This window comes from Myotis myotis, unplaced genomic scaffold (genome assembly GCF_014108235.1).
Source record: "Myotis myotis isolate mMyoMyo1 unplaced genomic scaffold, mMyoMyo1.p scaffold_m19_p_4, whole genome shotgun sequence".
In the NCBI taxonomy this organism is placed as follows: domain Eukaryota; kingdom Metazoa; phylum Chordata; class Mammalia; order Chiroptera; family Vespertilionidae; genus Myotis; species Myotis myotis.
Window position 1 is genome coordinate 54150530 of NW_023416346.1, and position 16446 is coordinate 54166975.

Below are 16446 nucleotides of genomic sequence, written 5' to 3' on the forward strand. Positions count from 1 at the left end.
TTTGATTTGATACTATCCTGGGAATTTTTCTATGTTGATAGTCTTCATATTTTTTATTATTAATAGCAGCCTAACATTTCATAGAGTGGGATGATCATAATTTACTCAGCCTAACTAAGCCAACAATAGAAGATTTATTTCCAGTTACTCCATGTTATCATTAACACTGTGAAGTCTTGGCTATTTAAAATCATTTATAGCCAAAACCGGTTTGGCTTGGTGGATAGAGCGTCAGCCTGCGGACTGAGGGGTCCCAGGTTCGATTCCGGTCAAGGGCATGTACCTGGGTTGCAGGCACATCCCCAGTGGGAGATGTGCAGGAGGCGGCTGATCAATGTTTCTCTCTCATCGATGTTTCTAACTCTCTATCTCTCTCCCTTCCTCTCTGTAAAAAATCAATAAAATATATTTTAAAAAAATAAAATCATTTATATAACTTTTGCCTTCCATGAAACTGAGGAGGAATCCTAGCAGGAAGGCCAAGGATGTTGACATGAGCTGTGAGTTTTTGCCACCCTTGAATATATGAATTTGCCCATATAGGTTTGTATATGTTGGAGCAACAGTGATCAACCACATTATTCATTATACATATGAGACTTAGGTTGAATGTATGTTTTTAACTAATAAGTATAAACATTTTCAAAATGATTTCTTTTAAAAATATGAGGCATAGCAGATTCAAGCACCACACTAACACATTCATCACATTTTTTGTGTGTTCTGATAACATTTAAGATCTACTCTCTTAGCAACTTTCAAGTATATAATACAGTATTGTTAACTATAATCACCTGCTGTACATTAGATCCCCAGAATGTATTTAGCGAATTGTGTTACTTGAATACTAGAGGCCCAATGCACAAAATTCGTGCAAGGGGCTTGGCCCTCACAACCACGGTGGCTTGCCTCGGCCCTCGCAGCCCCAGCTTCGTCTGAAAGGTGTGTTCAGCTGTCTGGTCTAATTAGTATATCATGCTTTTATTATTATAGATTATATAAGTATATTATTATAAAATTAGCTATTTATTATCTATTATTTATAAATAATAGTTTATTGTTTAATAAAGGTTTATTATGTGTCAGATATCATGGCAAATTTATCTCATTTAATTCTCACCTCAAAGAGATGTTTGTGCTCTTTGATCAACATTTTTTCATTCCCCCAGACCCTGGCAGCCACCATTCTACTCTTTGTTTCTGTGATTTAGGTATTTTAGGTTCCACATGAAAGTAAGAATATAGCCCTAGAGAGTTTGGCTCAGTGGATAGAACGTCAGCCTGCAGACCAAAGGGTCCCGGGTTCGATTCTGTTCAAGGGCACGTACCTTGGTTGTGGGCCCTGGTCAGGTTCCTGCAGGAAGCAACCAATAGATGTGTTTCTCTCACATTGATATTTCTCTCTGTCTTTCCTTCTCTCTTCCACTCTCTCAAAATCAATGGGAAAATATACTCGGGTGAGGATTAAAAAATAAATAAATGAAAATAAAGGGATCTTGTTAACAAAAATAATAAAGCAAGAACATAGTTCTCTTTCTCTGACTTCTTTCACCCATAATGCCCTCACAGTACATTCACATAATTTCTTCAAAGTCCATTCATGTTGTTGCAAATGACAAGATTTCCTGTATTTTGATGCCTGAATAATATCCTCACTATATATGCCACATTTTGACACTTAGGTTGTTTCCATGTCCTGACAATTGTGAATAATGCTGCAATGAATATGGGTTACAGATAGTTCTTTGGGATAGTGGTTTCATTTCAGATAAATATCAAAAGTGGTACTGCTGGGTCATAAGGTAGTACCACTACCTTATGGTAAAAAATTTTTAATTTTTTAAGGACTCTCCTTACTATTTTCTATAGTGGCTTTACTGATTTTCATTTTTACCAAACAGTGCACAAGGGCTCCCTTTTCTCCACATCCTCGCCAACATTTGTCATTTCTTTCTTTTGGATAATAGCAATTTTACCAGGCCTGAGGTGATGTATCCTTATGGTTTTGATTTGCATTTCCCTGGTGAATAGTGATGCTGAACATCTTTTTATGTACCTGTTGGCCTTTTGTATATCCTCTTTGAAAAAATGTCTATTCAGGTCCTCTGCCCATTTTTTAATTTGATTATTTGCTTTTTTGCTGTTGAGTTCCTTATATTTTTGGATATTAACCCCTTATCAGATATTTTATTTGCAAATATTTTCTCCAATTTTGTAGGTTGCCTTTTTATTTTGTTGGTGGTTTCCTTTGTTATGCAAAGGAGTTTGGGTTTGATATAGTCCCACTTGTTTAATTTTTATTTTATTGCATTTGCTTTTGGTGTGATATCCTAAAAATTGTTGCCCAGACCAATGTCTTACAAACAATGTACTAGTATGCTTGTATAAAGCTTTTATGAATACTATACTTCATAATTCCCCAGAGTTTTGTTTGTTTGTTCTACTTCTCCAACATTTTGGTAAAGTTTCTTCTAAAGGTGGGTTTGTCTTTGAGGCTGTCATTTGCATTTGAATGTTATTCTTTTTGTTTGTTGTTTGTTTGACTAGTTCTCTAGAGTTTTCCTCTCTTCTTTCTACTTCCCCCTCAACTTAACCCTGTTCTCTACCTCTCTGCTCTCTTGGGTTCCTCTGCCCGCTTTCCACATAGCCATGCTTTCTCTTTGGGCCTCTCTGCCCTCCACACCCATTCTCTCTTAAGTCTCCTTTTCTCTCACACAACTTCTCTGCTCCTCCAAGATTCTCCGTCCTTTTTTCCCATTTTATATTTTCACCAGAAATATATGAAGATTCCTATTTCTCCATATCCTTGCTTTCACTTGTTATTTTCTGTTTGTTTGTTTTTTTAATTTAGATTTAAAAATTATTTTATTTTTCAATTACAGTTGACATTCAATATTATATTAGATGCAGATGTACAGCATACTGGTATAGACATTTATATAACTGACAAAACAATCCCCCCCATAAATCTAGTAACCACCTTCACCATGCATAGTTATTACAATATTATTGATTATATTCCCTATGGTGTACTTTACATCTGCATGACTATTTTGTAACTGCCAATTTGTACTTCTTAATCATCTCACCTTTTTCAACCAGTTCCCAACCCCCTCCCATTTGGCAACCAACAACTTGTTCTCTCTATCTATGAAATTATCCTCTCTTTAGTACTTCTACTCACCCTCCCCTTTGGTCACACCCTTAGTCTTTCCAATTTTGTTACTGCTAAAGGCATTTTCTGAGAATGAGACCTGTTTCAGGGCAATTTACAGTCTTTGCAATGTCACACTTCTAATATTTAGAAAGTTGGTCTTAATTTTGGAACAAAATTTTTTTCTAGCCCTTAAAATAAGATTCTGACCTTATGGCTTTGACATGTTATAGTACAAAAGGGGAGAAAGGCACTTAATGTGAAAGGTAATCAGTAGTTATACTGCTTAAGATATTTAATATGAACTCAAACTAACGCACCATTTTCAGTAGCCTTATATTTTATTTTGGCATAAAATAAAATGGTTAAGTTTGATCACTTTCAATTTCCTTAAAAATGGCTATGCTAATTTCACCTCTCTGTGTCAATATGTCTCTGGGGGCTCATACATTTAGAATAAAACATTGGTAATTCAGTTTCAATTCCAGAGCTGGCATTTGTAACTATCGGTGCAAATAAGGATCCTATTGTACTTTGAGGTTAATACTTTCTTCTTGAGTAACATTTCTAGAAGACTTTCTTTTTTTTCTCTTTCCTTATTGATTAAGGTATTACAAATGTGCCCTTATTCCTCCATTGTCCTCCACACACCCCCAGTCCTGCCCTTACCCTCACCCCCTGTTGTCTGTGTCCATCTCTTGTGCTTATATGCATGCATACAAGTCCTTTGGTTGATCTCTCCCCCATACCCCCACCCCCCCTACCTTACCTCTGAGGTTTGAGCATCTGATCGATACTTCTCTGTCTCTAGATCTGTTTTTGTTCATCGGTTTATGTTGTTCATTATAATCCACAAGTAAGTGAGATCATGTGATATTTATCTTTCCTGACTGACTTATTTCACTTAGCATAATGCTCTCCAGCTCCATCCATGCTGTTGCATATGGTAGGAGTTCCTTCCTTTTTACAGCAGCATAGTATTCCATTGTGTAGATGTGCCAAAGTTTTTTAATCCACTCATCTGCTGATGGGCACTTAGGCTATTTCCAAATCTTAGCTATTGTAAATTGTGCTGCTATGAACATAGGGGTGCATATATCCTTTCTGATTGGTGTTTTTTGATGGAACAAGGGGTTTTATTCAGTGAATTTGTACTTTTCCTTTGCTTCTCTGTGTCCCTCCTTAGTTTGGATAATTAATGATATATCAAAGAATAATATGTGTTATCAGAAGTTGTTATTTATCAGAATGGTTCTATAACACGACTAATCACATTGCATGAATTTTTAGGCCAAATCAGTTAGTAATTATGTTCTTGAGGAGTTGAAATTAATTCATGGAATTTGATGGTTGTCAAGTAACTGGGCAGGTTAGGGAGAATGTTGCCCCTAAGGAAAATCTACTTGCTTCCAAGAAGGTAGGGAAAAATTTAATAAATTATATAGCTGTGCTTCTATGCTAGTCACTGCTTGCATCTGTAGGGGAATAGTAGCAGAGTGATTTCCCCCAAATCATTTATACTGTGTGAGACAGAAGTCCCTAAACATTTGTTTAAATGGTTTAGATTTAACCGTGGTCGGCAAACTGTGGCTCGCGGGCCACATGCGGCTCTTTGGCCCCTTGAGTGTGGCTCTTCCACAAAATACCATGTGCGGGCGCGCACATACAGTGCGATAGAAACTTCGAGGCCCATGCGCAGAAGTTGGTATTTTGTGGAAGAGCCACACTCAAGGGGCCAAAGAGCCGCATGTGGCTCGCGAGCCGCAGTTTACCGAGCCGCAGTTTGCCGACCACTGGCAAGGATCTTGTCTTGAAGTTACCTTGTTTCTGCTTTTTGAGATGCAGATTATGTTCCTCATAATGTGTTGCTTGAGCAAATATTAAAATGGAAGTATTATGTCTTGTTCCTTCACTTAACTACTTGCTTGACCTTGGGAAAGTTATTTAGTGTTTCAGAGCATCACTTTCCTCAACTATAGAATGATGATCAAAATAACAGTTTTGATTTGTTGTAGGTAAATAAGGGGATTCTGATTTAGTAAGTGTTACATTTTCTCTTTCTTTCTTTATATTATGTAAGAGATTCAAGAATTTAAATGGCAAAGTGGTATGTACTGAAATGACCTGCCATCGTTTATTGAATTTAGGTCAAATTTCCTACTACTCAGAATACTCCTTGGAATAATAAATTACGATAGGTAGTACACAGATAAGATAATTTGCATGTTGATGAGATATGTAGTATTTTTTTTAAAATTGTAATTTGAAATCCATTTTACGTTCACTCTCTGGGCCAGCTAAGAGAGTACTACATAAACATCTATCCCTGATTTGTTGATCTTCCATTGACAGCAAAAAGAATGCCGACTTTATATTTGGAAAGCTTTCATACAGTGTTTTACATTAAATTAAATTAGACAAAGTAATATATGTGGAGGGCCCTCTGTAAACTTATTTTAAAAATATTTTAGTTATTTAATTGAACTGCAAGAATTTTAGAGGTGAGGAAACTGAGACTCCAATTTATTTAAGTGACTAGCACAGTCTGATCACCAAAAGAAAAATGGTGAAGCAACATTAATAGCAGTGGCACTCATTCGATTGTTTTCTTTCGTAAAAATATTATTTTCTTTCTATACAGTTGTTTAGCTAATTCAGTAAGGCACATTTCGATTGGAAAAACAGGCAGGGAACAACTATCTTCCCATTCCCAGGAGCCCGTTCATTGAGCTCTGATGATTTCTTTGGGTGTAGTGGGTTTTCTGCAGAAGCTTTTTACCATCTAGTATTTCTTTCTTTGAACATGTGTGCTTGCATTAAGGCTTCCAAGATAGAACTGTAAGCTGGGGCCAACATAAAAATCTATAGTTTTGTCACCTTTAAGCTCCTATAGTCAGACAGCGTGTATAAGGAAAGATCACTTTGAAAAGAAATAGAGGTTACCTGCTGGAACTCAACAAAAACAGACAGTTATCCCTATTCATAGCCACGTATAGGGAGTATAAATTTATTTTATTTGTTTATAGGTTTTCCATTTGGAGAGTTAGAGGGTGCTAAGGTCCTGTTGGTTAAAAAAGAAGGGGAATACTGATTAATTTCAGGCTTTGTTAGAAAAACATGAATTTGTTCCTATGTTAAAAGAAAGAGTTCAAGAGAAACCCATATCAATTAATATAATTAGAATATGTAGCTTTAAAACATTGGAAAACTAAGGAGAATAGAGTAAATTCCATCAATCCAAATATTCAGAAAAAGATACACATGCAACACGGCAAATTAAAAACAATAAAATGAAAGAAATAAGTCCTATTTTACCAAGTAGTCGGTATAAATGTGAATAAAATAAACTCATTTATTATGAGAGTCTTAGATTGGATTTTTAAAATTTCAGCTTTGCTACTTACCAAAACCATATATACTAGTAAAATGATACAGAAAGGTTGAAAACAAAGAAATGGAAGACAATACACAAGGTACATATCAACAAAAAGAAAAATGCTGAAGCAATATTAATGTCAAACAAAATGTGATTTAAGGAAATTTAGTAAAAAAGTGACATTTCACACTGATGAAAGGAAGGAAATCTGCCAAGAGACTATCAAACATGAATTTATACCCCTGACAACATAGCCTGGAAATATATAAAGCCAAAAGCAATGGGATTATAAGGAGAAATTGACAATCCCTGGTAAAAATAGGAGACTTTTTAAATACCTCTGTCAGAAATGGTTAAGCAAAATAGGTTTTTTAAAAAAGTATAAGGATATGAAAGATTTAAGATCTAAATGAGATGGAATGGACAGAATCTTTAATTTTAAATTCTTAGTATAAATGCATTTTTAGTCCAAAAGTGATTTTCTCAAATTTATATGGTTAAAAAAATTAAAGGTTCATGTTATATTTAACAGGGAATTTCTTAAATTCTTTCAAAAGAATATAAAGTTCATAAATGCAAAGGCACAGGAGAAAAATTCACCTTTTGATGGCTACCAGAAGACTTTCCTTTGGCTTACAATATGACATTGATGACAATGCCTAAATCTCAAAGTGTCAATTTCTACTACAGTATCAATCCATGGTTTGAAAATACTAAGTTTTTCTGCCAACATTTATAATGTTATATAAATATTTTATAAATTTATAATATATAACTATATGTTACATAATATATGCAACAATATACTATTATTATAATACTAGAGGCCCGGTGCATGGATTTGTGCACTGGTGGGGTCCCTTGGCCTGGTCTGTGCCTTTTTGCAATCTGGGGCCCCTCAGGGGATGTCGAACTGCCAGTTTCAGCCTGATCCCCGCAGGCCAGGCCAAGGGACCTCATCGGTGCATGAATCCATGCACTGGGCCTCTAGTATGCATATAAGATCTTTTTTTAAAAATAAATCTTTATTGTTCAGATTATTACAGATGTTCCTCTTTTTTTTCCCCAATAGCTCCCCTCCACCTGGTTCCCACCCCATGCCATTACCCTCACCATTGTCCTCATCCATAGGTGTAAGATTTTTGTCCAATCTCTTCCCGCACCCCTCACACCCCTTTCTCCCCAAGAATTGTCAGTCCACTCCCTTTCTATGCCCCTGCTTCTATTATATTCACCAGTTTATTCTGTTCATCAGATTTTTTAATTGACTTAATTTTTAGATTCACTTGTTGATAGATATGTATTTGTTGTCACTTCGTTGTTCATAATTTTTATCTTTACCTTTTTCTTCTTCTTCCCTTTCTTAAAGAATACCCTTCAGCATTTCATATAATACTGGTTTAGTGGTGATGAACTCCTTTAACTTTTTCTTGTCTGTGAAGCTCTTTATCTGACCTTCAATTCTAAATGATAGCTTTGCTGGGTAGAGTAATCTTGGTTGTAGGTTCTTGCTATTCATCACTTTCAATATTTCTTGCCACTCCCTTCTGGCTTGCATAGTTTCTGTTGAAAAATCAGCTGACAGTCATATGGGTACTCCCTTTTAGGCAACTATCTGTTTTTCTCTTTCTGCTTTTAATATTCTCTCTTTGTCTTTTGCCCTTGGCATTTTAATTATGATGTGTCTTGGTGTGGTCCTCTTTGGATTCCTCTTATTTGGGCTTCTCTTCACTTCCTGGACTTGTAAGTCTATTTCTTTCACCAGGTAGGGGAAGTTTTCTGTCATTATTTCTTCTAATAGGTTTTCAATATCTTGCTCTCTCTCTTCTTCTGGCACCCCCATAATTTGGATGTTGGTACGTTTGAAGTTGTCCCAGAGGCTCCTTACACTATCTTCATATTTTTGGATTCTTTTATCTTTTTGCTTTTCCAGATGGGTGTTTCTTGCTTCCTCATATTTCAAATCTTTGATTTGATTCTTGGGATCCTCTAATCTACTGTTGAATTTCTGTATATTATTCCTTATTTCAGACAGTGTATGCTTAATTTCTGACTGGTCCTTTTCCATTTTCTTTGGCATTCTCATTAAGATCCTTAAAGTTCTCACTAAGTTCCTCAGAGGTCTCACTAAGTTTCTCAGAGGATTGTAGAAGATTCTTGAGTAACCTTATAACTGTGGTTTTGAACTCTATATCCAGTAGTTTGCTTTTCTCCATTTCTTTCATTTGTGACATGTTTCTTTGTCTCCGCATTTTGGCTGTTTCCCTGTGTTGACAGAGTGGCTTTGTGTGGTAGGTGTCCTATTGGACCCAGTGGCTCAGCCTCCCCAATCACCTGAGGTGGACACTCTTGGTGCACCCCTTTGTGGGCTGTGTGCACAGTCTTGTTGTAGTTAAGCCTTGATTGCTGTTGGTATCCCTGGGAGGAATTGACCTCCAGGCCAATTGGCTGTGAGGACCTGCTGTGTCTATAGTAGAGGAACTGCTGTGCTGGAGACACCCTTATGGGGCAGGACTTGCTTCAGTGGGGTTTTGGTGCTCACTGAGTCTGCCTCTTGAGTGTGTCACTTATGGATGTGAGGAGTTGAAATCTTTTATCAGACCACTGGGTACACTGGCTCCTGGATCTCCAAGGAGGTGCAAAGTCAGCCACTGCCTGAGTCCACCCAGCAGGAGCTACAGCGAGATCTGCAGATTTCTCCTCTTTGTTTGGGATTTGGAAGTTTTGGAGTTCTCTGACCCAACTGCAGTTTGTTAGGTTAGGCTGCAAAAGGACAGGCAATTCATATGCAAAAGCCACTGCGCACAGCTTGGGTGGGGTTGTAAATTGGGTGGGGCAGGGTCTCAGGGAATCACCAGGGAGAAACAAACAGTGATGGCTGTCAGTCAGCCATCTCCCCGTCTCCCTGTCTCTGGGTCTCCGAGTCTCTGTGTCCCTGAGTCCCGTGCCCCCACAGTAACAATGATCCCTGCGAGCAGCTCTTCAAGAAAGCCACCCTTGCTTTCCAACCCAATGCCAGACAGTTCAGTTTCTCCCCAAAGGAGTCTGGGTCCCCAGAGTCTCGCCGGAAACTGGAGTTCAGGGTAGTCTGGAGATTGTATCTCCCTTCCAATTGAAAAAATAAACAGCACACCCAGTTTCCAGCCCATTTCACGTGCCTCCATACCTCTGCTCTTGGTGCCTCCGCACCTCCTACCCAGTCTCAATGCACTTTTTTCTTTTCTTCTAGTTGTAGAACGTCCACTCAGCCAGCTTTTCCATGGTTCTGGATGAAGCCGTTTTGTCTTTTAGTTGTAGTTTTGGTGAGGTTGTGGGGGGCAGCAAGTACAAGTGTATTTCTTATGCCGCCATCTTGGTTCTCCATATAAGATCTTTGATTAAACTCTTCCCATCCTCTCCGCTCCTCCCTTCCTTCTGAGGTTCATCAGTCTGTTCGATCTTTCCATGCCTGTGCGTTGAGCATCTGCCCTCTGGTGGTCAGTGCATGTCATAGCTACTGGTCGAACAGTCGAACAGTTGCTTAGGCTTTTATATATATAAACTAGAGGCCCACTGCATGAATTCGTCCACCCAGTGGGGTCCCTCACCCTGGCCTGTGAGATCGGGCTGAAACCGGCTCTCCAACATCCCCCAAGGGTCCCAGATTGCAAGAGGGCACAGGCCAGGCTGAGGGACCCCACCTGTGCACAGTCAGGGCCAGGGAGGGATGTGGGAGGTTGGCCAGCCGGGGAGTGACCACGGCAGGGCTCCAGGACATGTCTAGCCCATCTTGCTTAGTCCCGATTAGCTGGACCCCAGCAGCAAGCTAACCTATAAGTCAGAGCTTCTGCCCTCTGGTGGTCAGTGCACATCATAGCAACTGGTCGACTAGTCGACTGTCTGCCCCTGGTGGTCAGTGCACACCATAGGAATTGGTTGAGTGGCCTTAGCATATCCTATATATTGAAGAGATAATATGCAAATTGACCCTCACACCCTCACAAGATGGCTGCCTGCAACCAGGCTGGCAGGGGGGTTAGTTAGGGATGACCAAACAACTGAAAAAGCAGGCTGAGTGGGGTGACCAGGACGGCAGGGGGGTTAGTGAGGGATGACCAAATGACTGAACAAGCAGGCTGCATGGGGTGACCAGGCCGGCAGGGGCGTTAGTGAGGGACCACCAAATGACTGAACAGCAGGCTGCATGGGGCAGGGGGGCAGTTGGGGGCAGCCAGGCCAGCAGGGGTGGCAGTTGGTGGCGACCAGGCCGGCAGGGGGGCAGTTAAGGGCAACCAGGATGGCAGGGTGCGGCAGTTGGTGGCAACCAGGCTGCCAGGGGGCGGTAAGAGGCAACCAGGCCAGCAGGGGGCCAGTTAAGGGCAACCAGGCCGGTGGGGGGGTGCAGTTGGGGACAACCAAGCCAGCAGGGGGGCAGTTGGGGGAGATTAGGCTGGCAGGGGAGTCAATGAGGGATGGCTAGGCAAGCAGGGGGGGGGGGCAGTTGGGGTGACCAATCTGGCAGAGGGGGGCAGTTGGGCTGACCAGGCCGGCAGGGGGGCAGTAAGGGATGACCAGGCTGGCAGGGAGGGGGCAGTTGGGGGAAACCTGGCTGGCAGCGGGGGCAGTTTGGGGTCATCTGGCCAGCAGGGGGGGGAAGTTAGGGGCAATCAGGCTGGCACACAGAGGCAGTCAGGGGCAATCAGGCCAGTGGGGAGGTCATTTAGGGGCGACCAGGCAGGCAGGCAGGTTAGGAACAATTAGGAGCCAGCAGTCCAGGATTGTGAGAGGGATGTCCGACTGCCAGTTTAGGCCCAATCCCGGGCCTAAACTGGCAGTCGGACATCCCCCAAGGGGTCCCAGATTAGAGAGGGTGCAGGCTGGGCTGAGGGGATCCCCCTCTCCATGCACAAATTTCGTGCACCGGGCCCCTCATCATTAGCATATTATACTTTGATTTGTTGAACAGCCAACCTGACGACTGGACACCTAGCATATTAGGCTTTTATTATATAGGATAATTTATAATAACATCTCAAGAGAGTGGTACCTTTGGGAATATTAGACTAAATACAGAAATACCCAGAATGTCTCCCTTTTTGTGCCTTCCAGGATTGAGTTATTACACTTGAAATCACCATTTAGAGTTTACATGTTTAAAGTTTTAAAATGTGTATATGACTTAACAAGTATGTCAACTAACACGTTCAGATAAATATTGTCCTTGGGAAGGTGTTCACTTATACCCTCATACTAACTCTATTCAAGATAATGTGTTTCAATTTTTAAGAGGTATGGTTTTTCATATTTTAACATCTCTGAAATTAAAATGAGTCTTAATAACTGATGGATCTTGCAATCCCTTTTGACCAAGTGACAGTTGTGACATCATAATTGTTCCTGTAATATCACAATGTCTAGAATGAAAACTTGTGTAATGGGTGGCTTGGGTGAAAAATCCCTGAGCTAACAAGGTATCACCTTTAGGTCCTAGAAACCAATGATTGTGGGGCAAAAATGGAGGAGATGGTGAATTGGATTTAGTTATTGATTATGCTGAAGTGGGAGAAAAGAGGCTAGTCTACACATTTGCAAAGCTGGCTTGAAAGATAGTGAAAATGGCTTTTAGTTCCCTTACGATTTCTTTGAAGAAATACTGCATCAACAATGCTCCTGGTGGCACAGAAAATCTCAAGGAATTTGAGTTGAAAATTGGATTCAGAATATTTTTTCTTAATGTATGCATGTTTGGTTAAAATCTATGTCTACATTGAAAAGAGCTCTTTCAAAAGTATAAAAAATACTAAGTGATAGAAAGGAATTGTGACAGGTTGGTGTTTTTTCTTTTCTTACTGGTGCATTAAAGTAATGGGGTTCTTAAATGGAAGAAATGTGGGTTTTTTTAAAAACTGATTTCTTAGAATTTCCTTTCAGAGCTATTGTGTAAAACTTGATCTTTAGTCACATCCCATTGTATAAATCTTGATTGGGATACAATTATAAATATACAGTGATTTTTTTTAACGTTTTAAAGATATTATTCCATCATCTTTTAACATTTATTTTTGCTAATGAAGAGCCTGCTGTCATTCTGGTTGTTAGTCCTTATTAGGTAAACTGGAGGCTTGTGCATGAAAATTCATGCACTGGAGGGGGGTTCCCTCAGCCTGACCTGCCCCCTCTTACAGTCTGGGAGCCCGCAGGGGCAGGAGGCGACCCGGTGATCAGGGGAAGGCAATGCCCCCATAACACCTCTGCTGCTGCCAGTGCTGGCAGCGCAAGCCTCAGCCTGCCCTGGTTACCTGAGCCTCAGGCAGCCCTGGGTGGCTGGACAGGCACCATCTGAGGCTTGTCTGTGCCTTGGGTGTTGGCTGGGCAGCTGCCATCCGAGCCTTGCCTGCGCCTCGGGCATTGGCTGGGCAGTCAACATCCGAGGCTTGCCTGCACCTTGGGCCAGCCCTAGGTGGCTGGGCAGTCGACATCCAAGACTTGCCTGCGCTTTGGGCTGGCCCTAGGCGGCTGGGGGGCTGAGGGCAGGTCTGACCACACTGTGCACCTGCCACTCCCACGGCAGGGCTGAAAGGACTGGGGGAATCTGGTGGGGCTGTGGGTGCCACCATCTTTGTGACAATGTGATGGTCAATTTGCATATTCACTCTTTATTAGATAGGATGGTTTTTTTCCCTCTGGTAATATTCAGATTTTTTCTCTGTACTTAATATTCTAGGGTTTCAATATATTGTGTATAAAAGGTATGCATGTGTATATAGTGGTGGGGAGGGGTTGCCTTCTTGCACTGGTGGCTTTTTTAATGTGAGGACTCATTTTTCTTCAGTTCTAGTAAATTCCCTTATTAATTCATTGAATAATGTTTCTGCCATTCTATTTTTTCCTTCTGACATTCATTCTGGATATATATTGAAGTTTACCTTTTGTTTTAGCCTTATCTCTTAATTTCTCTCTTCTTTCTATCATTTTGTCCATCTTGTGTTCTGGCAGATTTCTTCTGTTCTCTCTTATAATTTATTCAATTTTTTCTCTTTAAAAGTGTATCTAGTCTACTATTTAAATCTATCACTTGAGCATTTTTATTTCTAATACTGATATCCATTTCTTGGACTTCTTCTTGGTTCTTTTTCACATTCACTTGTTTGCTTTAAGGATGGTTTTTCTTTCTTGAGCTCTTCGAACATATTAAACATATATTTTAATGTGCCATACATATTGCTTTATTATTTCTAACTCCTTGGATAAGAATTATTTTGGGGGGTCTATATACCACTTACTTAGTTGTTTTGTAATTCTTGTGTATGAGTTAATCTTCTGGGGGCTTTTTATGACCATGTGTGATCCAGGAAGTGGGATACTTGCCTGGGCCCTGAAGGTTTCATCAGCTTCTAACCAATTTTTGTGTTTGCATCTTAGCTTGAAGTTTCCACTCCTCAAAGGTAAATGGAATTTGAGCCACCCATGTACATTTCCTGTACCAGCTTGGGATTCCTGCATGTTTCCATTGCTTTTTCCATTGTCCTTTAGATGTTTCCCAGATTTAAGCTTCACTAGGTCTCTGCTAATTGAGGAACCTATGGCCTTACCCTATGGCTTCAAATGGTACACACAACTTAGCATATTTCTATTGATTAAGGCACACACCTCATTCAAGTCACCCCCTTGGACAGAGTAGCTTCAATTCTGTTGATTGACATAAATGCCCTTTCTTTCTGGCACCTAACAAATGATATTCTTTCTTCAAAAACTCTGCTTTGTATTTTTACAAAATATTTTTTTAAATATTTTTATTGATTTCAGAAAGGAAGGGAGAGAGACAGAGATAGAAACATCAATGATGAGAGAGAATCATCGACCGGCTGTCTCCCGCACGCCCCCACTGGGGATCAAGCCCACAATCCAGGCATGTGATCTGACCGGGAATCGAACAATGACCTTCTGGTTCAGAGGCCAATGCTCAACCACTGAGCCATGCCAGCTAGGCGTTGGCAAAATATTTTTATTAAGTGCCTTTAAACTGTTATTTCTAGGAGTTTGGAGTACAAGAAAGTGATTCCAATGTGTCTTGATCCACTATCTTGGAGGCCTAATTGAGATCTCTAAACTTTTTTTCTTCCATCCCTCTCTTACCCCCATTTAGGGTTTGGGGTCGTGAACAGGTTTAATTTTGGAGGAACTGATACCCTTACAGGTGGGTTCACTTGATTCCACAAAGGGAGCAACCACCACTTCAGCTACAGGTCTACCTCCTCCACACCTGGTATAGCGGGGTTTAATTTTGGGATTCCATCCCAAGCAGTTACAACTACATCTTCTAATGGCCTGTTGTCATTCAGTACACAGTGCCAGACTACAAGATTCAGCTTTGGAACACCAGTTACATCAACTTCTGCCCCAGTAGCAACTAGATTTTCCTAGGATAAGACCAGTACCCTTTGATTCTTTTTTAAAAATATATTTTATTGATTTTTTACAGAGAGGAAGGAAGAGGGATAGAGTTAGAAGCATCGATCAACTGCCTCCTGCACACCCCCCACTGGCGATGTGCCTGCAGCCAAGGTACATGCCCTTGACTGGAATCGAACCTGGGACCCTTGAGTCCGCAGGCCGATGCTCTATCCGGTGAGCCAAACCAGCTAGGGCTACACTTTGATTCTTTTGGTGGATACAGCTCTAGTCATCTTTCAAAGACAAACTTTCAGTTTAGAGTACAGAAAGGGTAAAGAGATGGCATGTTATTTCTAAGTCAACAATTTGGAATTACGCCACTCATTTCCAATACAGTCTTATAAATTGAAGCCATCTTAGATTTGAGGCACAAGGCACATTGAATTTTGATTTGTGGTCTTCCTTCATTTTATGTGAGCCATAGGAGGAGTACTCACTGAATTTTGGACATATATCATCTTGGAATTAGGCTGCTGGCTTATTAAGTGTCTCTCTAGAGAGATCTTTATCTATTTATCATTATAATGACCTTGACTATGCATTCTTCCCTCCTGCATCTCAGAATTTTAAAGGGAGCACTCTTTTAATAATTTTCTATGTGAATCTAGTTGGACCCAGCCATTTCTTTCATTAGTACCTGATTAGCCTGATGAAAGCTAGAGTATTCTTTCTGTAATTCTCACCTATGCTTTTAGCTATCTAATAACTTAAAGTTTTAATATCTGGTTATCTTTTGTTCTATATTGAGAGGAAATAATATAGAACAGCATTTTTGTAACCTGTTCATATTTATTTTTTCCTTTTTATTAAATTTATTGGGGTGACACTGGTTAACAAAATTATACAGGTTCAGGTGCAATTTCACAACACATCATCTGTACCCTGTATTGTGTGTTCACTACCCCAAGTCAAGTCTCCGTCCTGGACAACAGTGTGGTATTTGCTGGGAGCGTGGCACGGAGAGGGGGTGAGAGGAGGTGGAGGTTGGTGTAGGAGGTTAAATGGTGATGGATGTAAACTGTTAAAATTTAAAACATAATTTGACAGGAACTATGTAACTTTGCTGCCACTAAATGTGTCTACTTTAAAAAAAGTGTACCAAAATCAAACTTTGGCAATACTGCTTAAATACAACCTACAGTGATTACAGGGGCTTTTGGACTGGGTACCAGCACCCTTACTAATGCTGAAGCAAGCATTGCCCTATCACACCTGGTAACAGCATTCACTCCTTTTGCTTTTGGCTCTGATATCACCTCTGCTACTCAGGCTGAAACTACCACAGATTTCTCCCTAATGGGGGAAGTGCACCTCAGACTGGGAGCACCAGTTTCTCCACAGGGAAGAAAGCTCACAGCCTTTGCAGGATTATCCCTCATTCCTGCCACTGAGGCATCGTGGAACAATTGCTGTACAACCAATTGCTCCTTTCAATCTCGGCAGACAGTCTAGGTTCGAACTTTGCTCTCTAATGGAGAAGCAC